Consider the following 23,296-nt stretch of genomic DNA (forward strand, 5'->3'; position numbering starts at 1 on the left):
GGTGGTAATCTGCCTTCCTGTTCTTGCCACCAAAGTGGATAAGGATCCATTTATCCACGTGAAAGTGCATCTGCCATGCATCTGAGCACTCACCTAACTTGTCCAGGTCACCCTGTAATCTCCTAAGATCCTCATCACATTTCACCCTGCCACCCAGCTGATGAAATTTGCGAATGTTATTGCTAATACCATCTTGTATATCCTGAAGATAGATTGTAAAAAGCTGCGGTCCCAGTACTGATCCGTGCGGTACCCCACTGGTCAGTGCCTGGCATTCCGAAATGGAGGGGTGGAGGAGTGTGGAAGGATGAGAGAATGCAGGCTGCGGCCCTATGAAGCAGGGGGAGGGCTTGCAGTTGGCCTGTGTGGGGATGTGGGAGACTACAGGAGCCTGGTGGGCAAGGGCTGGCTGAAAGGCAGCTGGAGGGACGGAGGGAGGGAAGCACGCACGGAGGAGGAAGAGCAAAGAGAAAAGAGAAAAAAAAGCCAAAGGGGATAAAGAGAAAGAGCAAGAAAGAAAATGTGGCTGGCCAGCACGCCTTGAAGTAGGGAGAAAAGGCAGAGGCCAGCGCCTACGGCCGTACTAGTCTGAAAACGCCCGATCTGGTCTGATCTCGGAAGCTAAGCAGACGCAGGCCTGGTTAGTACTTGGATGGGCGACCGCCTGGGAATACCAGGTGCAGTAGGCTTTTTCCGCCAGCAGTGGCTGCTCAAGTCACCCCTCTGCACTTGTCTTGTGCCAGGCAATGGAGCGGCAGGTTATTTTTGCTGCTGCTGCTGCTGTGCCTGGCATCAGTCTCCTGCAGGCACTAGACACGGAGGGGAGGAGAGCGGAGCGCTGCCAAAATCAGCAAGAAAGGCGGAAAGAAAGGGATTGGGGCTGCACGCTGTCTGCGGGTGGCAGTCAGGAAAGGCGGACAATAGACAATAGGTGCAGGAGTTGGCCATTCTGCCCTTCCAGCCTGCACCACCATTCAATATGATCATGGCTGATCATCCTTAATCAGTATCCTGTTCCTGCCTTATCTCCATAACCCTTGATTCCACTATCCTTGAGAGCTCTATCCAACTCTTTCTGAAATGAATCCAGAGACTGGGCCTCCACTGCCCTCTGGGGCAGAGCATTCCACACAGCCACCACTCTCTGGGTGAAGAAGTTTCTCCTCATCTCTGTCCTAAATGGTCTACCCCGTATTTTTAAGCTGTGTCCTCTGTTTCGGCACTCACCCCGCAGCGGAAACATGTTGCCTGCCGCCAGAGTGTCCAATCCTTTGATCATCTTATATGTCTCAACCAGATCCCCTCTCAGTCTTCTAAACTCAAGGGTACACAAGCCCAGTCGCTCCAGTCTTTCAGTGTAAGGTAATCCCGCCATTCCAGGAATTGACCTCGTGAACCTACGCTGCATTCCCTCAATAGCCAGAATGTCTCTCCTCAAATTTGGAGACCAGAACTGCACACAGTACTCCAGGTGTGGTCTCACCAGGGCCCTGTACAGCTGCAGAAGGACCTCTTTGCTTCTATACTCAATCCCTCTTGTTATGAAGGCCAGCATGCTATTAGCCTTCTTCACTACCTGCTGTACCTGCATGCTTACCTTCATTGAGTGGTGTACAAGAACCCCCAGATCTCTCTGTACTGCCCCTTTACCTAAATTGATTCCACTTAGGTGGTAATCTGCCTTCCTGTTCTTGCCACCAAAGTGGATAAGGATCCATTTATCCACGTGAAAGTGCATCTGCCATGCATCTGAGCACTCACCTAACTTGTCCAGGTCACCCTGTAATCTCCTAAGATCCTCATCACATTTCACCCTGCCACCCAGCTGATGAAATTTGCGAATGTTATTGCTAATACCATCTTGTATATCCTGAAGATAGATTGTAAAAAGCTGCGGTCCCAGTACTGATCCGTGCGGTACCCCACTGGTCAGTGCCTGGCATTCCGAAATGGAGGGGTGGAGGAGTGTGGAAGGATGAGAGAATGCAGGCTGCGGCCCTATGAAGCAGGGGGAGGGCTTGCAGTTGGCCTGTGTGGGGATGTGGGAGACTACAGGAGCCTGGTGGGCAAGGGCTGGCTGAAAGGCAGCTGGAGGGACGGAGGGAGGGAAGCACGCACGGAGGAGGAAGAGCAAAGAGAAAAGAGAAAAAAAAGCCAAAGGGGATAAAGAGAAAGAGCAAGAAAGAAAATGTGGCTGGCCAGCACGCCTTGAAGTAGGGAGAAAAGGCAGGGGCTAGCGCCTACTGCCATACTAGTCTGAAAACGCCCGATCTGGTCTGATCTCGGAAGCTAAGCAGACTCAGGCCTGGTTAGTACTTGGATGGGAGACCGCCTGGGAATACCAGGTGCAGTAGGCTTTTTCCGCCAGCAGTGGCTGCTCAAGTCACCCCTCTGCACTTGTCTTGTGCCAGGCAATGGAGCGGCAGGTTATTTTTGCTGCTGCTGCTGTGCCTGGCATCAGTCTCCTGCAGGCACGAGACACGGAGGGGAGGAGAGCGGAGCGCTGCCAAAATCAGCAAGAAAGGCGGAAAGAAAGGGATTGGGGCTGCACGCTGTCTGCGGGTGGCAGTCAGGAAAGGCGGACAATAGACAATAGGTGCAGGAGTTGGCCATTCTGCCCTTCCAGCCTGCACCACCATTCAATATGATCATGGCTGATCATCCTTAATCAGTATCCTGTTCCTGCCTTATCTCCATAACCCTTGATTCCACTATCCTTGAGAGCTCTCTCCAACGCTTTCTTAAATGAATCCAGAGACTGGGCCTCCACTGCCCTCTGGGGCAGAGCATTCCACACAGCCACCACTCTCTGGGTGAAGAAGTTTCTCCTCATCTCTGTCCTAAATGGTCTACCCCGTATTTTTAAGCTGTGTCCTCTGTTTCGGCACTCACCCCGCAGCGGAAACATGTTGCCTGCCGCCAGAGTGTCCAATCCTTTGATCATCTTATATGTCTCAACCAGATCCCCTCTCAGTCTTCTAAACTCAAGGGTACACAAGCCCAGTCGCTCCAGTCTTTCAGTGTAAGGTAATCCCGCCATTCCAGGAATTGACCTCGTGAACCTACGCTGCATTCCCTCAATAGCCAGAATGTCTCTCCTCAAATTTGGAGACCAGAACTGCACACAGTACTCCAGGTGTGGTCTCACCAGGGCCCTGTACAGCTGCAGAAGGACCTCTTTGCTTCTATACTCAATCCCTCTTGTTATGAAGGCCAGCATGCTATTAGCCTTCTTCACTACCTGCTGTACCTGCATGCTTACCTTCATTGAGTGGTGTACAAGAACCCCCAGATCTCTCTGTACTGCCCCTTTACCTAAATTGATTCCACTTAGGTGGTAATCTGCCTTCCTGTTCTTGCCACCAAAGTGGATAAGGATCCATTTATCCACGTGAAAGTGCATCTGCCATGCATCTGAGCACTCACCTAACTTGTCCAGGTCACCCTGTAATCTCCTAAGATCCTCATCACATTTCACCCTGCCACCCAGCTGATGAAATTTGCGAATGTTATTGCTAATACCATCTTGTATATCCTGAAGATAGATTGTAAAAAGCTGCGGTCCCAGTACTGATCCGTGCGGTACCCCACTGGTCAGTGCCCGGCATTCCGAAATGGAGGGGTGGAGGAGTGTGGAAGGATGAGAGAATGCAGGCTGCGGCCCTATGAAGCAGGGGGAGGGCTTGCAGTTGGCCTGTGTGGGGATGTGGGAGACTACAGGAGCCTGGTGGGCAAGGGCTGGCTGAAAGGCAGCTGGAGGGACGGAGGGAGGGAAGCACGCACGGAGGAGGAAGAGCAAAGAGAAAAGAGAAAAAAAAGCCAAAGGGGATAAAGAGAAAGAGCAAGAAAGAAAATGTGGCTGGCCGGCACGCCTTGCAGTAGGGAGAAAAGGCAGGGGCCAGCGCCTGCGGCCATACTAGTCTGAAAACGCCCGATCTCGTCTGATCTCGGAAGCCAAGCAGACTCAGGCCTCGTTAGTACTTGGATGGGAGACCGCCTGGGAATACCAGGTGCAGTAGGCTTTTTCCGCCAGCAGTGGCTGCTCAAGTCACCCCTCTGCACTTGTCTTGTGCCAGGCAATGGAGCGGCAGGTTATTTTTGCTGCTGCTGCTGCTGTGCCTGGCATCAGTCTCCTGCAGGCACGAGACACGGAGGGGAGGAGAGCGGAGCGCTGCCAAAATCAGCAAGAAAGGCGGAAAGAAAGGGATTGGGGCTGCACGCTGTCTGCGGGTGGCAGTCAGGAAAGGCGGACAATAGACAATAGGTGCAGGAGTTGGCCATTCTGCCCTTCCAGCCTGCACCACCATTCAATATGATCATGGCTGATCATCCTTAATCAGTATCCTGTTCCTGCCTTATCTCCATAACCCTTGATTCCACTATCCTTGAGAGCTCTCTCCAACGCTTTCTTAAATGAATCCAGAGACTGGGCCTCCACTGCCCTCTGGGGCAGAGCATTCCACACAGCCACCACTCTCTGGGTGAAGAAGTTTCTCCTCATCTCTGTCCTAAATGGTCTACCCCGTATTTTTAAGCTGTGTCCTCTGTTTCGGCACTCACCCCGCAGCGGAAACATGTTGCCTGCCGCCAGAGTGTCCAATCCTTTGATCATCTTATATGTCTCAACCAGATCCCCTCTCAGTCTTCTAAACTCAAGGGTACACAAGCCCAGTCGCTCCAGTCTTTCAGTGTAAGGTAATCCCGCCATTCCAGGAATTGACCTCGTGAACCTACGCTGCATTCCCTCAATAGCCAGAATGTCTCTCCTCAAATTTGGAGACCAGAACTGCACACAGTACTCCAGGTGTGGTCTCACCAGGGCCCTGTACAGCTGCAGAAGGACCTCTTTGCTTCTATACTCAATCCCTCTTGTTATGAAGGCCAGCATGCTATTAGCCTTCTTCACTACCTGCTGTACCTGCATGCTTACCTTCATTGAGTGGTGTACAAGAACCCCCAGATCTCTCTGTACTGCCCCTTTACCTAAATTGATTCCACTTAGGTGGTAATCTGCCTTCCTGTTCTTGCCACCAAAGTGGATAAGGATCCATTTATCCACGTGAAAGTGCATCTGCCATGCATCTGAGCACTCACCTAACTTGTCCAGGTCACCCTGTAATCTCCTAAGATCCTCATCACATTTCACCCTGCCACCCAGCTGATGAAATTTGCGAATGTTATTGCTAATACCATCTTGTATATCCTGAAGATAGATTGTAAAAAGCTGCGGTCCCAGTACTGATCCGTGCGGTACCCCACTGGTCAGTGCCCGGCATTCCGAAATGGAGGGGTGGAGGAGTGTGGAAGGATGAGAGAATGCAGGCTGCGGCCCTATGAAGCAGGGGGAGGGCTTGCAGTTGGCCTGTGTGGGGATGTGGGAGACTACAGGAGCCTGGTGGGCAAGGGCTGGCTGAAAGGCAGCTGGAGGGACGGAGGGAGGGAAGCACGCACGGAGGAGGAAGAGCAAAGAGAAAAGAGAAAAAAAAGCCAAAGGGGATAAAGAGAAAGAGCAACAAAGAAAATGTGGCTGGCCAGCACGCCTTGCAGTAGGTAGAAAAGGCAGAGGCCAGCGCCTACGGCCGTACTAGTCTGAAAACGCCCGATCTCGTCTGATCTCGGAAGCTAAGCAGACTCAGGCCTGGTTAGTACTTGGATGGGAGACCGCCTGGGAATACCAGGTGCAGTAGGCTTTTTCCGCCAGCAGTGGCTGCTCAAGTCACCCCTCTGCACTTGTCTTGTGCCAGGCAATGGAGCGGCAGGTTATTTTTGCTGCTGCTGCTGCTGTGCCTGGCATCAGTCTCCTGCAGGCACGAGACACGGAGGGGAGGAGAGCGGAGCGCTGCCAAAATCAGCAAGAAAGGCGGAAAGAAAGGGATTGGGGCTGCACGCTGTCTGCGGGTGGCAGTCAGGAAAGGCGGACAATAGACAATAGGTGCAGGAGTTGGCCATTCTGCCCTTCCAGCCTGCACCACCATTCAATATGATCATGGCTGATCATCCTTAATCAGTATCCTGTTCCTGCCTTATCTCCATAACCCTTGATTCCACTATCCTTGAGAGCTCTCTCCAACGCTTTCTTAAATGAATCCAGAGACTGGGCCTCCACTGCCCTCTGGGGCAGAGCATTCCACACAGCCACCACTCTCTGGGTGAAGAAGTTTCTCCTCATCTCTGTCCTAAATGGTCTACCCCGTATTTTTAAGCTGTGTCCTCTGTTTCGGCACTCACCCCGCAGCGGAAACATGTTGCCTGCCGCCAGAGTGTCCAATCCTTTGATCATCTTATATGTCTCAACCAGATCCCCTCTCAGTCTTCTAAACTCAAGGGTACACAAGCCCAGTCGCTCCAGTCTTTCAGTGTAAGGTAATCCCGCCATTCCAGGAATTGACCTCGTGAACCTACGCTGCATTCCCTCAATAGCCAGAATGTCTCTCCTCAAATTTGGAGACCAGAACTGCACACAGTACTCCAGGTGTGGTCTCACCAGGGCCCTGTACAGCTGCAGAAGGACCTCTTTGCTTCTATACTCAATCCCTCTTGTTATGAAGGCCAGCATGCTATTAGCCTTCTTCACTACCTGCTGTACCTGCATGCTTACCTTCATTGAGTGGTGTACAAGAACCCCCAGATCTCTCTGTACTGCCCCTTTACCTAAATTGATTCCACTTAGGTGGTAATCTGCCTTCCTGTTCTTGCCACCAAAGTGGATAAGGAACCATTTATCCACGTGAAAGTGCATCTGCCATGCATCTGAGCACTCACCTAACTTGTCCAGGTCACCCTGTAATCTCCTAACATCCTCATCACATTTCACCCTGCCACCCAGCTGATGAAATTTGCGAATGTTATTGCTAATACCATCTTGTATATCCTGAAGATAGATTGTAAAAAGCTGCGGTCCCAGTACTGATCCGTGCGGTACCCCACTGGTCAGTGCCTGGCATTCCGAAATGGAGGGGTGGAGGAGTGTGGAAGGATGAGAGAATGCAGGCTGTGGCCCTATGAAGCAGGGGGAGGGCTTGCAGTTGGCCTGTGTGGGGATGTGGGAGATGACAGGAGCCTGGTGGGCAAGGGCTGGCAGAAAGGCAGCTGGAGGGACGGAGGGAGGGAAGCACGCACGGAGGAGGAAGAGCAAAGAGAAAAGAGAAAAAAAAGCCAAAGGGGATAAAGAGAAAGAGCAACAAAGAAAATGTGGCTGGCCAGCACGCCTTGAAGTAGGGAGAAAAGGCAGGGGCCAGCGCCTACGGCCATACTAGTCTGAAAACGCCCGATCTCGTCTGATCTCGGAAGCTAAGCAGACTCAGGCCTGGTTAGTACTTGGATGGGAGACCGCCTGGGAATACCAGGTGCGGTAGGCTTTTTCCGCCAGCAGTGGCTGCTCAAGTCACCCCTCTGCACTTGTCTTGTGCCAGGCAATGGAGCGGCAGGTTATTTTTGCTGCTGCTGCTGCTGTGCCTGGCATCAGTCTCCTGCAGGCACGAGACACGGAGGGGAGGAGAGCGGAGCGCTGCCAAAATCAGCAAGAAAGGCGGAAAGAAAGGGATTGGGGCTGCACGCTGTCTGCGGGTGGCAGTCAGGAAAGGCGGACAATAGACAATAGGTGCAGGAGTTGGCCATTCTGCCCTTCCAGCCTGCACCACCATTCAATATGATCATGGCTGATCATCCTTAATCAGTATCCTGTTCCTGCCTTATCTCCATAACCCTTGATTCCACTATCCTTGAGAGCTCTCTCCAACGCTTTCTTAAATGAATCCAGAGACTGGGCCTCCACTGCCCTCTGGGGCAGAGCATTCCACACAGCCACCACTCTCTGGGTGAAGAAGTTTCTCCTCATCTCTGTCCTAAATGGTCTACCCCGTATTTTTAAGCTGTGTCCTCTGTTTCGGCACTCACCCCGCAGCGGAAACATGTTGCCTGCCGCCAGAGTGTCCAATCCTTTGATCATCTTATATGTCTCAACCAGATCCCCTCTCAGTCTTCTAAACTCAAGGGTACACAAGCCCAGTCGCTCCAGTCTTTCAGTGTAAGGTAATCCCGCCATTCCAGGAATTGACCTCGTGAACCTACGCTGCATTCCCTCAATAGCCAGAATGTCTCTCCTCAAATTTGGAGACCAGAACTGCACACAGTACTCCAGGTGTGGTCTCACCAGGGCCCTGTACAGCTGCAGAAGGACCTCTTTGCTTCTATACTCAATCCCTCTTGTTATGAAGGCCAGCATGCTATTAGCCTTCTTCACTACCTGCTGTACCTGCATGCTTACCTTCATTGAGTGGTGTACAAGAACCCCCAGATCTCTCTGTACTGCCCCTTTACCTAAATTGATTCCACTTAGGTGGTAATCTGCCTTCCTGTTCTTGCCACCAAAGTGGATAAGGAACCATTTATCCACGTGAAAGTGCATCTGCCATGCATCTGAGCACTCACCTAACTTGTCCAGGTCACCCTGTAATCTCCTAAGATCCTCATCACATTTCACCCTGCCACCCAGCTGATGAAATTTGCGAATGTTATTGCTAATACCATCTTGTATATCCTGAAGATAGATTGTAAAAAGCTGCGGTCCCAGTACTGATCCGTGCGGTACCCCACTGGTCAGTGCCTGGCATTCCGAAATGGAGGGGTGGAGGAGTGTGGAAGGATGAGAGAATGCAGGCTGTGGCCCTATGAAGCAGGGGGAGGGCTTGCAGTTGGCCTGTGTGGGGATGTGGGAGATTACAGGAGCCTGGTGGGCAAGGGCTGGCAGAAAGGCAGCTGGAGGGACGGAGGGAGGGAAGCACGCACGGAGGAGGAAGAGCAAAGAGAAAAGAGAAAAAAAAGCCAAAGGGGATAAAGAGAAAGAGCAACAAAGAAAATGTGGCTGGCCAGCACGCCTTGAAGTAGGGAGAAAAGGCAGGGGCCAGCGCCTACGGCCATACTAGTCTGAAAACGCCTGATCTCGGAAGCTAAGCAGACTCAGGCCTGGTTAGTACTTGGATGGGAGACCGCCTGGGAATACCAGGTGCAGTAGGCTTTTTCCGCCAGCAGTGGCTGCTCAAGTCACCCCTCTGCACTTGTCTTGTGCCAGGCAATGGAGCGGCAGGTTATTTTTGCTGCTGCTGCTGCTGTGCCTGGCATCAGTCTCCTGCAGGCACGAGACACGGAGGGGAGGAGAGCGGAGCGCTGCCAAAATCAGCAAGAAAGGCGGAAAGAAAGGGATTGGGGCTGCACGCTGTCTGCGGGTGGCAGTCAGGAAAGGCGGACAATAGACAATAGGTGCAGGAGTTGGCCATTCTGCCCTTCCAGCCTGCACCACCATTCAATATGATCATGGCTGATCATCCTTAATCAGTATCCTGTTCCTGCCTTATCTCCATAACCCTTGATTCCACTATCCTTGAGAGCTCCCTCCAACGCTTTCTTAAATGAATCCAGAGACTGGGCCTCCACTGCCCTCTGGGGCAGAGCATTCCACACAGCCACCACTCTCTGGGTGAAGAAGTTTCTCCTCATCTCTGTCCTAAATGGTCTACCCCGTATTTTTAAGCTGTGTCCTCTGTTTCGGCACTCACCCCGCAGCGGAAACATGTTGCCTGCCGCCAGAGTGTCCAATCCTTTGATCATCTTATATGTCTCAACCAGATCCCCTCTCAGTCTTCTAAACTCAAGGGTACACAAGCCCAGTCGCTCCAGTCTTTCAGTGTAAGGTAATCCCGCCATTCCAGGAATTGACCTCGTGAACCTACGCTGCATTCCCTCAATAGCCAGAATGTCTCTCCTCAAATTTGGAGACCAGAACTGCACACAGTACTCCAGGTGTGGTCTCACCAGGGCCCTGTACAGCTGCAGAAGGACCTCTTTGCTTCTATACTCAATCCCTCTTGTTATGAAGGCCAGCATGCTATTAGCCTTCTTCACTACCTGCTGTACCTGCATGCTTACCTTCATTGAGTGGTGTACAAGAACCCCCAGATCTCTCTGTACTGCCCCTTTACCTAAATTGATTCCACTTAGGTGGTAATCTGCCTTCCTGTTCTTGCCACCAAAGTGGATAAGGATCCATTTATCCACGTGAAAGTGCATCTGCCATGCATCTGAGCACTCACCTAACTTGTCCAGGTCACCCTGTAATCTCCTAACATCCTCATCACATTTCACCCTGCCACCCAGCTGATGAAATTTGCGAATGTTATTGCTAATACCATCTTGTATATCCTGAAGATAGATTGTAAAAAGCTGCGGTCCCAGTACTGATCCGTGCGGTACCCCACTGGTCAGTGCCTGGCATTCCGAAATGGAGGGGTGGAGGAGTGTGGAAGGATGAGAGAATGCAGGCTGCGGCCCTATGAAGCAGGGGGAGGGCTTGCAGTTGGCCTGTGTGGGGATGTGGGAGACTACAGGAGCCTGGTGGGCAAGGGCTGGCTGAAAGACAGCTGGAGGGACGGAGGGAGGGAAGCACGCACGGAGGAGGAAGAGCAAAGAGAAAAGAGAAAAAAAAGCCAAAGGGGATAAAGAGAAAGAGCAAGAAAGAAAATGTGGCTGGCCAGCACGCCTTGAAGTAGGGAGAAAAGGCAGGGGCTAGCGCCTACTGCCATACTAGTCTGAAAACGCCCGATCTGGTCTGATCTCGGAAGCTAAGCAGACTCAGGCCTGGTTAGTACTTGGATGGGAGACCGCCTGGGAATACCAGGTGCAGTAGGCTTTTTCCGCCAGCAGTGGCTGCTCAAGTCACCCCTCTGCACTTGTCTTGTGCCAGGCAATGGAGCGGCAGGTTATTTTTGCTGCTGCTGCTGCTGTGCCTGGCATCAGTCTCCTGCAGGCACGAGACACGGAGGGGAGGAGAGCGGAGCGCTGCCAAAATCAGCAAGAAAGGCGGAAAGAAAGGGATTGGGGCTGCACGCTGTCTGCGGGTGGCAGTCAGGAAAGGCGGACAATAGACAATAGGTGCAGGAGTTGGCCATTCTGCCCTTCCAGCCTGCACCACCATTCAATATGATCATGGCTGATCATCCTTAATCAGTATCCTGTTCCTGCCTTATCTCCATAACCCTTGATTCCACTATCCTTGAGAGCTCTCTCCAACGCTTTCTTAAATGAATCCAGAGACTGGGCCTCCACTGCCCTCTGGGGCAGAGCATTCCACACAGCCACCACTCTCTGGGTGAAGAAGTTTCTCCTCATCTCTGTCCTAAATGGTCTACCCCGTATTTTTAAGCTGTGTCCTCTGTTTCGGCACTCACCCCGCAGCGGAAACATGTTGCCTGCCGCCAGAGTGTCCAATCCTTTGATCATCTTATATGTCTCAACCAGATCCCCTCTCAGTCTTCTAAACTCAAGGGTACACAAGCCCAGTCGCTCCAGTCTTTCAGTGTAAGGTAATCCCGCCATTCCAGGAATTGACCTCGTGAACCTACGCTGCATTCCCTCAATAGCCAGAATGTCTCTCCTCAAATTTGGAGACCAGAACTGCACACAGTACTCCAGGTGTGGTCTCACCAGGGCCCTGTACAGCTGCAGAAGGACCTCCTTGCTTCTATACTCAATCCCTCTTGTTATGAAGGCCAGCATGCTATTAGCCTTCTTCACTACCTGCTGTACCTGCATGCTTACCTTCATTGAGTGGTGTACAAGAACCCCCAGATCTCTCTGTACTGCCCCTTTACCTAAATTGATTCCACTTAGGTGGTAATCTGCCTTCCTGTTCTTGCCACCAAAGTGGATAAGGATCCATTTATCCACGTGAAAGTGCATCTGCCATGCATCTGAGCACTCACCTAACTTGTCCAGGTCACCCTGTAATCTCCTAAGATCCTCATCACATTTCACCCTGCGACCCAGCTGATGAAATTTGCGAATGTTATTGCTAATACCATCTTGTATATCCTGAAGATAGATTGTAAAAAGCTGCGGTCCCAGTACTGATCCGTGCGGTACCCCACTGGTCAGTGCCCGGCATTCCGAAATGGAGGGGTGGAGGAGTGTGGAAGGATGAGAGAATGCAGGCTGCGGCCCTATGAAGCAGGGGGAGGGCTTGCAGTTGGCCTGTTTGGGGATGTGGGAGACTACAGGAGCCTGGTGGGCAAGGGCTGGCTGAAAGGCAGCTGGAGGGACGGAGGGAGGGAAGCACGCACGGAGGAGGAAGAGCAAAGAGAAAAGAGAAAAAAAAGCCAGAGGGGATAAAGAGAAAGAGCAACAAAGAAAATGTGGCTGGCCAGCACGCCTTGCAGTAGGGAGAAAAGGCAGAGGCCAGCGCCTACGGCCGTGCTTGTCTGAAAACGCCCGATCTCGTCTGATCTCGGAAGCTAAGCAGACTCAGGCCTGGTTAGTACTTGGATGGGACACCGCCTGGGAATACCAGGTGCAGTAGGCTTTTTCCGCCAGCAGTGGCTGCTCAAGTCACCCCTCTGCCCTTGTCTTGTGCCAGGCAATGGAGCGGCAGGTTATTTCTGCTGCTGCTGCTGCTGTGCCTGGCATCAGTCTCCTGCAGGCACGAGACACGGAGGGGAGGAGAGCGGAGCGCTGCCAAAATCAGCAAGAAAGGCGGAAAGAAAGGGATTGGGGCTGCACGCTGTCTGCGGGTGGCAGTCAGGAAAGGCGGACAATAGACAATAGGTGCAGGAGTTGGCCATTCTGCCCTTCCAGCCTGCACCACCATTCAATATGATCATGGCTGATCATCCTTAATCAGTATCCTGTTCCTGCCTTATCTCCATAACCCTTGATTCCACTATCCTTGAGAGCTCCCTCCAACGCTTTCTTAAATGAATCCAGAGACTGGGCCTCCACTGCCCTCTGGGGCAGAGCATTCCACACAGCCACCACTCTCTGGGTGAAGAAGTTTCTCCTCATCTCTGTCCTAAATGGTCTACCCCGTATTTTTAAGCTGTGTCCTCTGTTTCGGCACTCACCCCGCAGCGGAAACATGTTGCCTGCCGCCAGAGTGTCCAATCCTTTGATCATCTTATATGTCTCAACCAGATCCCCTCTCAGTCTTCTAAACTCAAGGGTACACAAGCCCAGTCGCTCCAGTCTTTCAGTGTAAGGTAATCCCGCCATTCCAGGAATTGACCTCGTGAACCTACGCTGCATTCCCTCAATAGCCAGAATGTCTCTCCTCAAATTTGGAGACCAGAACTGCACACAGTACTCCAGGTGTGGTCTCACCAGGGCCCTGTACAGCTGCAGAAGGACCTCTTTGCTTCTATACTCAATCCCTCTTGTTATGAAGGCCAGCATGCTATTAGCCTTCTTCACTACCTGCTGTACCTGCATGCTTACCTTCATTGAGTGGTGTACAAGAACCCCCAGATCTCTCTGTACTGCCCCTTTACCTAAATTGATTCCACTTAGGTGGTAATCTGCCTTCCTGTTCTTGCCACCAAAGTGGATAAGGATCCATTTATCCACGTGAAAGTGCATCTGCCATGCATCTGAGCACTCACCTAACTTGTCCAGGTCACCCTGTAATCTCCTAACATCCTCATCACATTTCACCCTGCCACCCAGCTGATGAAATTTGCGAATGTTATTGCTAATACCATCTTGTATATCCTGAAGATAGATTGTAAAAAGCTGCGGTCCCAGTACTGATCCGTGCGGTACCCCACTGGTCAGTGCCCGGCATTCCGAAATGGAGGGGTGGAGGAGTGTGGAAGGATGAGAGAATGCAGGCTGCGGCCCTATGAAGCAGGGGGAGGGCTTGCAGTTGGCCTGTGTGGGGATGTGGGAGACTACAGGAGCCTGGTGGGCAAGGGCTGGCTGAAAGGCAGCTGGAGGGACGGAGGGAGGGAAGCACGCACGGAGGAGGAAGAGCAAAGAGAAAAGAGAAAAAAAAGCCAAAGGGGATAAAGAGAAAGAGCAACAAAGAAAATGTGGCTGGCCAGCACGCCTTGCAGTAGGGAGAAAAGGCAGAGGCCAGCGCCTACGGCCGTACTAGTCTGAAAACGCCCGATCTCGTCTGATCTCGGAAGCTAAGCAGACTCAGGCCTGGTTAGTACTTGGATGGGAGACCGCCTGGGAATACCAGGTGCAGTAGGCTTTTTCCGCCAGCAGTGGCTGCTCAAGTCACCCCTCTGCACTTGTCTTGTGCCAGGCAATGGAGCGGCAGGTTATTTTTGCTGCTGCTGCTGCTGTGCCTGGCATCAGTCTCCTGCAGGCACGAGACACGGAGGGGAGGAGAGCGGAGCGCTGCCAAAATCAGCAAGAAAGGCGGAAAGAAAGGGATTGGGGCTGCACGCTGTCTGCGGGTGGCAGTCAGGAAAGGCGGACAATAGACAATAGGTGCAGGAGTTGGCCATTCTGCCCTTCCAGCCTGCACCACCATTCAATATGATCATGGCTGATCATCCTTAATCAGTATCCTGTTCCTGCCTTATCTCCATAACCCTTGATTCCACTATCCTTGAGAGCTCTCTCCAACGCTTTCTTAAATGAATCCAGAGACTGGGCCTCCACTGCCCTCTGGGGCAGAGCATTCCACACAGCCACCACTCTCTGGGTGAAGAAGTTTCTCCTCATCTCTGTCCTAAATGGTCTACCCCGTATTTTTAAGCTGTGTCCTCTGTTTCGGCACTCACCCCGCAGCGGAAACATGTTGCCTGCCGCCAGAGTGTCCAATCCTTTGATCATCTTATATGTCTCAACCAGATCCCCTCTCAGTCTTCTAAACTCAAGGGTACACAAGCCCAGTCGCTCCAGTCTTTCAGTGTAAGGTAATCCCGCCATTCCAGGAATTGACCTCGTGAACCTACGCTGCATTCCCTCAATAGCCAGAATGTCTCTCCTCAAATTTGGAGACCAGAACTGCACACAGTACTCCAGGTGTGGTCTCACCAGGGCCCTGTACAGCTGCAGAAGGACCTCTTTGCTTCTATACTCAATCCCTCTTGTTATGAAGGCCAGCATGCTATTAGCCTTCTTCACTACCTGCTGTACCTGCATGCTTACCTTCATTGAGTGGTGTACAAGAACCCCCAGATCTCTCTGTACTGCCCCTTTACCTAAATTGATTCCACTTAGGTGGTAATCTGCCTTCCTGTTCTTGCCACCAAAGTGGATAAGGATCCATTTATCCACGTGAAAGTGCATCTGCCATGCATCTGAGCACTCACCTAACTTGTCCAGGTCACCCTGTAATCTCCTAACATCCTCATCACATTTCACCCTGCCACCCAGCTGATGAAATTTGCGAATGTTATTGCTAATACCATCTTGTATATCCTGAAGATAGATTGTAAAAAGCTGCAGTCCCAGTACTGATCCGTGCGGTACCCCACTGGTCAGTGCCTGGCATTCCGAAATGGAGGGGTGGAGGAGTGTGGAAGGATGAGAGAATGCAGGCTGCGGCCCTATGAAGCAGGGGGAGGGCTTGCAGTTGGCCTGTGTGGGGATGTGGGAGACTACAGGAGCCTGGTGGGCAAGGGCTGGCTGAAAGGCAGCTGGAGGGACGGAGGGAGGGAAGCACGCACGGAGGAGGAAGAGCAAAGAGAAAAGAGAAAAAAAAGCCAAAGGGGATAAAGAGAAAGAGCAAGAAAGAAAATGTGGCTGGCCAGCACACCTTGAAGTAGGGAGAAAAGGTAGGGGCCAGCGTCTACGGCCATACTAGTCTGAAAACGCCTGATCTCGGAAGCTAAGCAGACTCAGGCCTGGTTAGTACTTGGATGGGAGACCGCCTGGGAATACCAGGTGCAGTAGGCTTTTTCCGCCAGCAGTGGCTGCTCAAGTCACCCCTCTGCACTTGTCTTGTGCCAGGCAATGGAGCGGCAGGTTATTTTTGCTGCTGCTGCTGCTGTGCCTGGCATCAGTCTCCTGCAGGCACGAGACACGGAGGGGAGGAGAGCGGAGCGCTGCCAAAATCAGCAAGAAAGGCGGAAAGAAAGGGATTGGGGCTGCACGCTGTCTGCGGGTGGCAGTCAGGAAAGGCGGACAATAGACAATAGGTGCAGGAGTTGGCCATTCTGCCCTTCCAGCCTGCACCACCATTCAATATGATCATGGCTGATCATCCTTAATCAGTATCCTGTTCCTGCCTTATCTCCATAACCCTTGATTCCACTATCCTTGAGAGCTCCCTCCAACTCTTTCTTAAATGAATCCAGAGACTGGGCCTCCACTGCCCTCTGGGGCAGAGCATTCCACACAGCCACCACTCTCTGGGTGAAGAAGTTTCTCCTCATCTCTGTCCTAAATGGTCTACCCCGTATTTTTAAGCTGTGTCCTCTGTTTCGACACTCACCCCGCAGCGGAAACATGTTGCCTGCCGCCAGAGTGTCCAATCCTTTGATCATCTTATATGTCTCAACCAGATCCCCTCTCAGTCTTCTAAACTCAAGGGTACACAAGCCCAGTCGCTCCAGTCTTTCAGTGTAAGGTAATCCCGCCATTCCAGGAATTGACCTCGTGAACCTACGCTGCATTCCCTCAATAGCCAGAATGTCTCTCCTCAAATTTGGAGACCAGAACTGCACACAGTACTCCAGGTGTGGTCTCACCAGGGCCCTGTACAGCTGCAGAAGGACCTCTTTGCTTCTATACTCAATCCCTCTTGTTATGAAGGCCAGCATGCTATTAGCCTTCTTCACTACCTGCTGTACCTGCATGCTTACCTTCATTGAGTGGTGTACAAGAACCCCCAGATCTCTCTGTACTGCCCCTTTACCTAAATTGATTCCACTTAGGTGGTAATCTGCCTTCCTGTTCTTGCCACCAAAGTGGATTAGGATCCATTTATCCACGTGAAAGTGCATCTGCCATGCATCTGAGCACTCACCTAACTTGTCCAGGTCACCCTGTAATCTCCTAACATCCTCATCACATTTCACCCTGCCACCCAGCTGATGAAATTTGCGAATGTTATTGCTAATACCATCTTGTATATCCTGAAGATAGATTGTAAAAAGCTGCAGTCCCAGTACTGATCCGTGCGGTACCCCACTGGTCAGTGCCTGGCATTCCGAAATGGAGGGGTGGAGGAGTGTGGAAGGATGAGAGAATGCAGGCTGCGGCCCTATGAAGCAGGGGGAGGGCTTGCAGTTGGCCTGTGTGGGGATGTGGGAGACTACAGGAGCCTGGTGGGCAAGGGCTGGCTGAAAGGCAGCTGGAGGGACGGAGGGAGGGAAGCACGCACGGAGGAGGAAGAGCAAAGAGAAAAGAGAAAAAAAAGCCAAAGGGGATAAAGAGAAAGAGCAAGAAAGAAAATGTGGCTGGCCAGCACACCTTGAAGTAGGGAGAAAAGGCAGGGGCCAGCGTCTACGGCCATACTAGTCTGAAAACGCCTGATCTCGGAAGCTAAGCAGACTCAGGCCTGGTTAGTACTTGGATGGGAGACCGCCTGGGAATACCAGGTGCAGTAGGCTTTTTCCGCCAGCAGTGGCTGCTCAAGTCACCCCTCTGCACTTGTCATGTGCCAGGCAATGGAGCGGCAGGTTATTTCTGCTGCTGCTGCTGCTGTGCCTGGCATCAGTCTCCTGCAGGCACGAGACACGGAGGGGAGGAGAGCGGAGCGCTGCCAAAATCAGCAAGAAAGGCGGAAAGAAAGGGATTGGGGCTGCACGCTGTCTGCGGGTGGCAGTCAGGAAAGGCGGACAATAGACAATAGGTGCAGGAGTTGGCCATTCTGCCCTTCCAGCCTGCACCACCATTCAATATGATCATGGCTGATCATCCTTAATCAGTATCCTGTTCCTGCCTTATCTCCATAACCCTTGATTCCACTATCCTTGAGAGCTCCCTCCAACGCTTTCTTAAATGAATCCAGAGACTGGGCCTCCACTGCCCTCTGGGGCAGAGCATTCCACACAGCCACCACTCTCTGGGTGAAGAAGTTTCTCCTCATCTCTGTCCTAAATGGTCTACCCCGTATTTTTAAGCTGTGTCCTCTGTTTCGGCACTCACCCCGCAGCGGAAACATGTTGCCTGCCGCCAGAGTGTCCAATCCTTTGATCATCTTATATGTCTCAACCAGATCCCCTCTCAGTCTTCTAAACTCAAGGGTACACAAGCCCAGTCGCTCCAGTCTTTCAGTGTAAGGTAATCCCGCCATTCCAGGAATTGACCTCGTGAACCTACGCTGCATTCCCTCAATAGCCAGAATGTCTCTCCTCAAATTTGGAGACCAGAACTGCACACAGTACTCCAGGTGTGGTCTCACCAGGGCCCTGTACAGCTGCAGAAGGACCTCTTTGCTTCTATACTCAATCCCTCTTGTTATGAAGGCCAGCATGCTATTAGCCTTCTTCACTACCTGCTGTACCTGCATGCTTACCTTCATTGAGTGGTGTACAAGAACCCCCAGATCTCTCTGTACTGCCCCTTTACCTAAATTGATTCCACTTAGGTGGTAATCTGCCTTCCTGTTCTTGCCACCAAAGTGGATAAGGATCCATTTATCCACGTGAAAGTGCATCTGCCATGCATCTGAGCACTCACCTAACTTGTCCAGGTCACCCTGTAATCTCCTAACATCCTCATCACATTTCACCCTGCCACCCAGCTGATGAAATTTGCGAATGTTATTGCTAATACCATCTTGTATATCCTGAAGATAGATTGTAAAAAGCTGCGGTCCCAGTACTGATCCGTGCGGTACCCCACTGGTCAGTGCCCGGCATTCCGAAATGGAGGGGTGGAGGAGTGTGGAAGGATGAGAGAATGCAGGCTGCGGCCCTATGAAGCAGGGGGAGGGCTTGCAGTTGGCCTGTGTGGGGATGTGGGAGACTACAGGAGCCTGGTGGGCAAGGGCTGGCTGAAAGGCAGCTGGAGGGACGGAGGGAGGGAAGCACGCACGGAGGAGGAAGAGCAAAGAGAAAAGAGAAAAAAAAGCCAAAGGGGATAAAGAGAAAGAGCAACAAAGAAAATGTGGCTGGCCAGCACGCCTTGCAGTAGGGAGAAAAGGCAGAGGCCAGCGCCTACGGCCGTACTAGTCTGAAAACGCCCGATCTCGTCTGATCTCGGAAGCTAAGCAGACTCAGGCCTGGTTAGTACTTGGATGGGAGACCGCCTGGGAATACCAGGTGCAGTAGGCTTTTTCCGCCAGCAGTGGCTGCTCAAGTCACCCCTCTGCACTTGTCTTGTGCCAGGCAATGGAGCGGCAGGTTATTTTTGCTGCTGCTGCTGCTGTGCCTGGCATCAGTCTCCTGCAGGCACGAGACACGGAGGGGAGGAGAGCGGAGCGCTGCCAAAATCAGCAAGAAAGGCGGAAAGAAAGGGATTGGGGCTGCACGCTGTCTGCGGGTGGCAGTCAGGAAAGGCGGACAATAGACAATAGGTGCAGGAGTTGGCCATTCTGCCCTTCCAGCCTGCACCACCATTCAATATGATCATGGCTGATCATCCTTAATCAGTATCCTGTTCCTGCCTTATCTCCATAACCCTTGATTCCACTATCCTTGAGAGCTCTATCCAACGCTTTCTTAAATGAATCCAGAGACTGGGCCTCCACTGCCCTCTGGGGCAGAGCATTCCACACAGCCACCACTCTCTGGGTGAAGAAGTTTCTCCTCATCTCTGTCCTAAATGGTCTACCCCGTATTTTTAAGCTGTGTCCTCTGTTTCGGCACTCACCCCGCAGCGGAAACATGTTGCCTGCCGCCAGAGTGTCCAATCCTTTGATCATCTTATATGTCTCAACCAGATCCCCTCTCAGTCTTCTAAACTCAAGGGTACACAAGCCCAGTCGCTCCAGTCTTTCAGTGTAAGGTAATCCCGCCATTCCAGGAATTGACCTCGTGAACCTACGCTGCATTCCCTCAATAGCCAGAATGTCTCTCCTCAAATTTGGAGACCAGAACTGCACACAGTACTCCAGGTGTGGTCTCACCAGGGCCCTGTACAGCTGCAGAAGGACCTCTTTGCTTCTATACTCAATCCCTCTTGTTATGAAGGCCAGCATGCTATTAGCCTTCTTCACTACCTGCTGTACCTGCATGCTTACCTTCATTGAGTGGTGTACAAGAACCCCCAGATCTCTCTGTACTGCCCCTTTACCTAAATTGATTCCACTTAGGTGGTAATCTGCCTTCCTGTTCTTGCCACCAAAGTGGATAAGGATCCATTTATCCACGTGAAAGTGCATCTGCCATGCATCTGAGCACTCACCTAACTTGTCCAGGTCACCCTGTAATCTCCTAACATCCTCATCACATTTCACCCTGCCACCCAGCTGATGAAATTTGCGAATGTTATTGCTAATACCATCTTGTATATCCTGAAGATAGATTGTAAAAAGCTGCAGTCCCAGTACTGATCCGTGCGGTACCCCACTGGTCAGTGCCTGGCATTCCGAAATGGAGGGGTGGAGGAGTGTGGAAGGATGAGAGAATGCAGGCTGCGGCCCTATGAAGCAGGGGGAGGGCTTGCAGTTGGCCTGTGTGGGGATGTGGGAGACTACAGGAGCCTGGTGGGCAAGGGCTGGCTGAAAGGCAGCTGGAGGGACGGAGGGAGGGAAGCACGCACGGAGGAGGAAGAGCAAAGAGAAAAGAGAAAAAAAAGCCAAAGGGGATAAAGAGAAAGAGCAAGAAAGAAAATGTGGCTGGCCAGCACACCTTGAAGTAGGGAGAAAAGGTAGGGGCCAGCGTCTACGGCCATACTAGTCTGAAAACGCCTGATCTCGGAAGCTAAGCAGACTCAGGCCTGGTTAGTACTTGGATGGGAGACCGCCTGGGAATACCAGGTGCAGTAGGCTTTTTCCGCCAGCAGTGGCTGCTCAAGTCACCCCTCTGCACTTGTCTTGTGCCAGGCAATGGAGCGGCAGGTTATTTTTGCTGCTGCTGCTGCTGTGCCTGGCATCAGTCTCCTGCAGGCACGAGACACGGAGGGGAGGAGAGCGGAGCGCTGCCAAAATCAGCAAGAAAGGCGGAAAGAAAGGGATTGGGGCTGCACGCTGTCTGCGGGTGGCAGTCAGGAAAGGCGGACAATAGACAATAGGTGCAGGAGTTGGCCATTCTGCCCTTCCAGCCTGCACCACCATTCAATATGATCATGGCTGATCATCCTTAATCAGTATCCTGTTCCTGCCTTATCTCCATAACCCTTGATTCCACTATCCTTGAGAGCTCCCTCCAACTCTTTCTTAAATGAATCCAGAGACTGGGCCTCCACTGCCCTCTGGGGCAGAGCATTCCACACAGCCACCACTCTCTGGGTGAAGAAGTTTCTCCTCATCTCTGTCCTAAATGGTCTACCCCGTATTTTTAAGCTGTGTCCTCTGTTTCGGCACTCACCCCGCAGCGGAAACATGTTGCCTGCCGCCAGAGTGTCCAATCCTTTGATCATCTTATATGTCTCAACCAGATCCCCTCTCAGTCTTCTAAACTCAAGGGTACACAAGCCCAGTCGCTCCAGTCTTTCAGTGTAAGGTAATCCCGCCATTCCAGGAATTGACCTCGTGAACCTACGCTGCATTCCCTCAATAGCCAGAATGTCTCTCCTCAAATTTGGAGACCAGAACTGCACACAGTACTCCAGGTGTGGTCTCACCAGGGATCTGTACAGCTGCAGAAGGACCTCTTTGCTTCTATACTCAATCCCTCTTGTTATGAAGGCCAGCATGCTATTAGCCTTCTTCACTACCTGCTGTACCTGCATGCTTACCTTCATTGAGTGGTGTACAAGAACACCCAGATCTCTCTGTACTGCCCCTTTACCTAAATTGATTCCACTTAGGTGGTAATCTGCCTTCCTGTTCTTGCCACCAAAGTGGATAAGGATCCATTTATCCACGTGAAAGTGCATCTGCCATGCATCTGAGCACTCACCTAACTTGTCCAGGTCACCCTGTAATCTCCTAACATCCTCATCACATTTCACCCTGCCACCCAGCTGATGAAATTTGCGAATGTTATTGCTAATACCACCTTGTATATCCTGAAGATAGATTGTAAAAAGCTGCGGTCCCAGTACTGATCCGTGCGGTACCCCACTGGTCAGTGCCCGGCATTCCGAAATGGAGGGGTGGAGGAGTGTGGAAGGATGAGAGAATGCAGGCTGCGGCCCTATGAAGCAGGGGGAGGGCTTGCAGTTGGCCTGTGTGGGGATGTGGGAGACTACAGGAGCCTGGTGGGCAAGGGCTGGCTGAAAGGCAGCTGGAGGGATGGAGGGAGGGAAGCACGCACGGAGGAGGAAGAGCAAAGAGAAAAGAGAAAAAAAAGCCAAAGGGGATAAAGAGAAAGAGCAACAAAGAAAATGTGGCTGGCCAGCACGCCTTGAAGTAGGGAGAAAAGGCAGGGGCCAGCGCCTACGGCCATACTAGTCTGAAAATGCCCGATCTCGTCTGATCTCTGAAGCTAAGCAGACTCAGGCCTGGTTAGTACTTGTATGGGAGACCGCCTGGGAATACCAGGTGCTGTAGGCTTTTTCCGCCAGCAGTGGCTGCTCAAGTCACCCCTCTGCACTTGTCTTGTGCCAGGCAATGGAGCGGCAGGTTATTTTTGCTGCTGCTGCTGCTGTGCCTGGCATCAGTCTCCTGCAGGCACGAGACACGGAGGGGAGGAGAGCGGAGCGCTGCCAAAATCAGCAAGAAAGGCGGAAAGAAAGGGATTGGGGCTGCACGCTGTCTGCGGGTGGCAGTCAGGAAAGGCGGACAATAGACAATAGGTGCAGGAGTTGGCCATTCTGCCCTTCCAGCCTGCACCACCATTCAATATGATCATGGCTGATCATCCTTAATCAGTATCCTGTTCCTGCCTTATCTCCATAACCCTTGATTCCACTATCCTTGAGAGCTCTATCCAACTCTTTCTTAAATGAATCCAGAGACTGGGCCTCCACTGCCCTCTGGGGCAGAGCATTCCACACAGCCACCACTCTCTGGGTGAAGAAGTTTCTCCTCATCTCTGTCCTAAATGGTCTACCCTATATTTTTAAGCTGTGTCCTCTGTTTCGGCACTCACCCCGCAGCGGAAACATGTTGCCTGCCGCCAGAGTGTCCAATCCTTTGATCATCTTATATGTCTCAACCAGATCCCCTCTCAGTCTTCTAAACTCAAGGGTACACAAGCCCAGTCGCTCCAGTCTTTCAGTGTAAGGTAATCCCGCCATTCCAGGAATTGACCTCGTGAACCTACGCTGCATTCCCTCAATAGCCAGAATGTCTCTCCTCAAATTTGGAGACCAGAACTGCACACAGTACTCCAGGTGTGGTCTCACCAGGGCCCTGTACAGCTGCAGAAGGACCTCTTTGCTTCTATACTCAATCCCTCTTGTTATGAAGGCCAGCATGCTATTAGCCTTCTTCACTACCTGCTGTACCTGCATGCTTACCTTCATTGAGTGGTGTACAAGAACCCCCAGATCTCTCTGTACTGCCCCTTTACCTAAA

The 23,296-nt window shown here is 51.9% G+C and overlaps 8 non-coding genes and 6 pseudogenes across 8 annotated transcripts; all 14 read left to right on the top strand.

Annotated features, from left to right (window-relative positions):
• Positions 1-570: 570 nt before the first annotated feature.
• On the top strand, positions 571-689 carry LOC148151229 (5S ribosomal RNA; annotated as a pseudogene).
• A 1,549-nt stretch (positions 690-2,238) lies between these two features.
• On the top strand, positions 2,239-2,357 carry LOC148151230 (5S ribosomal RNA). Its single transcript, XR_015756720.1, has one exon. It is a non-coding gene; the product is annotated as a 5S ribosomal RNA (ribosomal RNA).
• A 1,546-nt stretch (positions 2,358-3,903) lies between these two features.
• LOC148151231 (5S ribosomal RNA) lies at positions 3,904-4,022 on the top strand (annotated as a pseudogene).
• Positions 4,023-5,571: 1,549 nt separating this feature from the next.
• On the top strand, positions 5,572-5,690 carry LOC148151232 (5S ribosomal RNA). The gene has a single exon (XR_015755533.1). It is a non-coding gene; the product is annotated as a 5S ribosomal RNA (ribosomal RNA).
• Positions 5,691-7,239: 1,549 nt separating this feature from the next.
• Positions 7,240-7,358, top strand: LOC148151233 (5S ribosomal RNA). The gene has a single exon (XR_015756531.1). It is a non-coding gene; the product is annotated as a 5S ribosomal RNA (ribosomal RNA).
• Positions 7,359-8,907: 1,549 nt separating this feature from the next.
• LOC148151234 (5S ribosomal RNA) lies at positions 8,908-9,016 on the top strand (annotated as a pseudogene).
• Positions 9,017-10,565: 1,549 nt separating this feature from the next.
• On the top strand, positions 10,566-10,684 carry LOC148151235 (5S ribosomal RNA). The gene has a single exon (XR_015756723.1). It is a non-coding gene; the product is annotated as a 5S ribosomal RNA (ribosomal RNA).
• A 1,549-nt stretch (positions 10,685-12,233) lies between these two features.
• On the top strand, positions 12,234-12,352 carry LOC148151236 (5S ribosomal RNA). Its single transcript, XR_015756306.1, has one exon. It is a non-coding gene; the product is annotated as a 5S ribosomal RNA (ribosomal RNA).
• A 1,549-nt stretch (positions 12,353-13,901) lies between these two features.
• On the top strand, positions 13,902-14,020 carry LOC148151237 (5S ribosomal RNA). Its single transcript, XR_015755541.1, has one exon. It is a non-coding gene; the product is annotated as a 5S ribosomal RNA (ribosomal RNA).
• Positions 14,021-15,569: 1,549 nt separating this feature from the next.
• LOC148151238 (5S ribosomal RNA) lies at positions 15,570-15,678 on the top strand (annotated as a pseudogene).
• Positions 15,679-17,227: 1,549 nt separating this feature from the next.
• LOC148151239 (5S ribosomal RNA) lies at positions 17,228-17,336 on the top strand (annotated as a pseudogene).
• A 1,549-nt stretch (positions 17,337-18,885) lies between these two features.
• Positions 18,886-19,004, top strand: LOC148151240 (5S ribosomal RNA). The gene has a single exon (XR_015755545.1). It is a non-coding gene; the product is annotated as a 5S ribosomal RNA (ribosomal RNA).
• A 1,549-nt stretch (positions 19,005-20,553) lies between these two features.
• On the top strand, positions 20,554-20,662 carry LOC148151241 (5S ribosomal RNA; annotated as a pseudogene).
• A 1,549-nt stretch (positions 20,663-22,211) lies between these two features.
• LOC148151242 (5S ribosomal RNA) lies at positions 22,212-22,330 on the top strand. The gene has a single exon (XR_015755756.1). It is a non-coding gene; the product is annotated as a 5S ribosomal RNA (ribosomal RNA).
• The last annotated feature ends 966 nt before the right edge of the window (positions 22,331-23,296 follow it).

Source organism: Chiloscyllium plagiosum, unplaced genomic scaffold (genome assembly GCF_037043375.1).
Source record: "Chiloscyllium plagiosum isolate Xiang-an unplaced genomic scaffold, Cpla_swu_hap1 HiC_scaffold_3, whole genome shotgun sequence".
NCBI classification, from domain to species: domain Eukaryota; kingdom Metazoa; phylum Chordata; class Chondrichthyes; order Orectolobiformes; family Hemiscylliidae; genus Chiloscyllium; species Chiloscyllium plagiosum.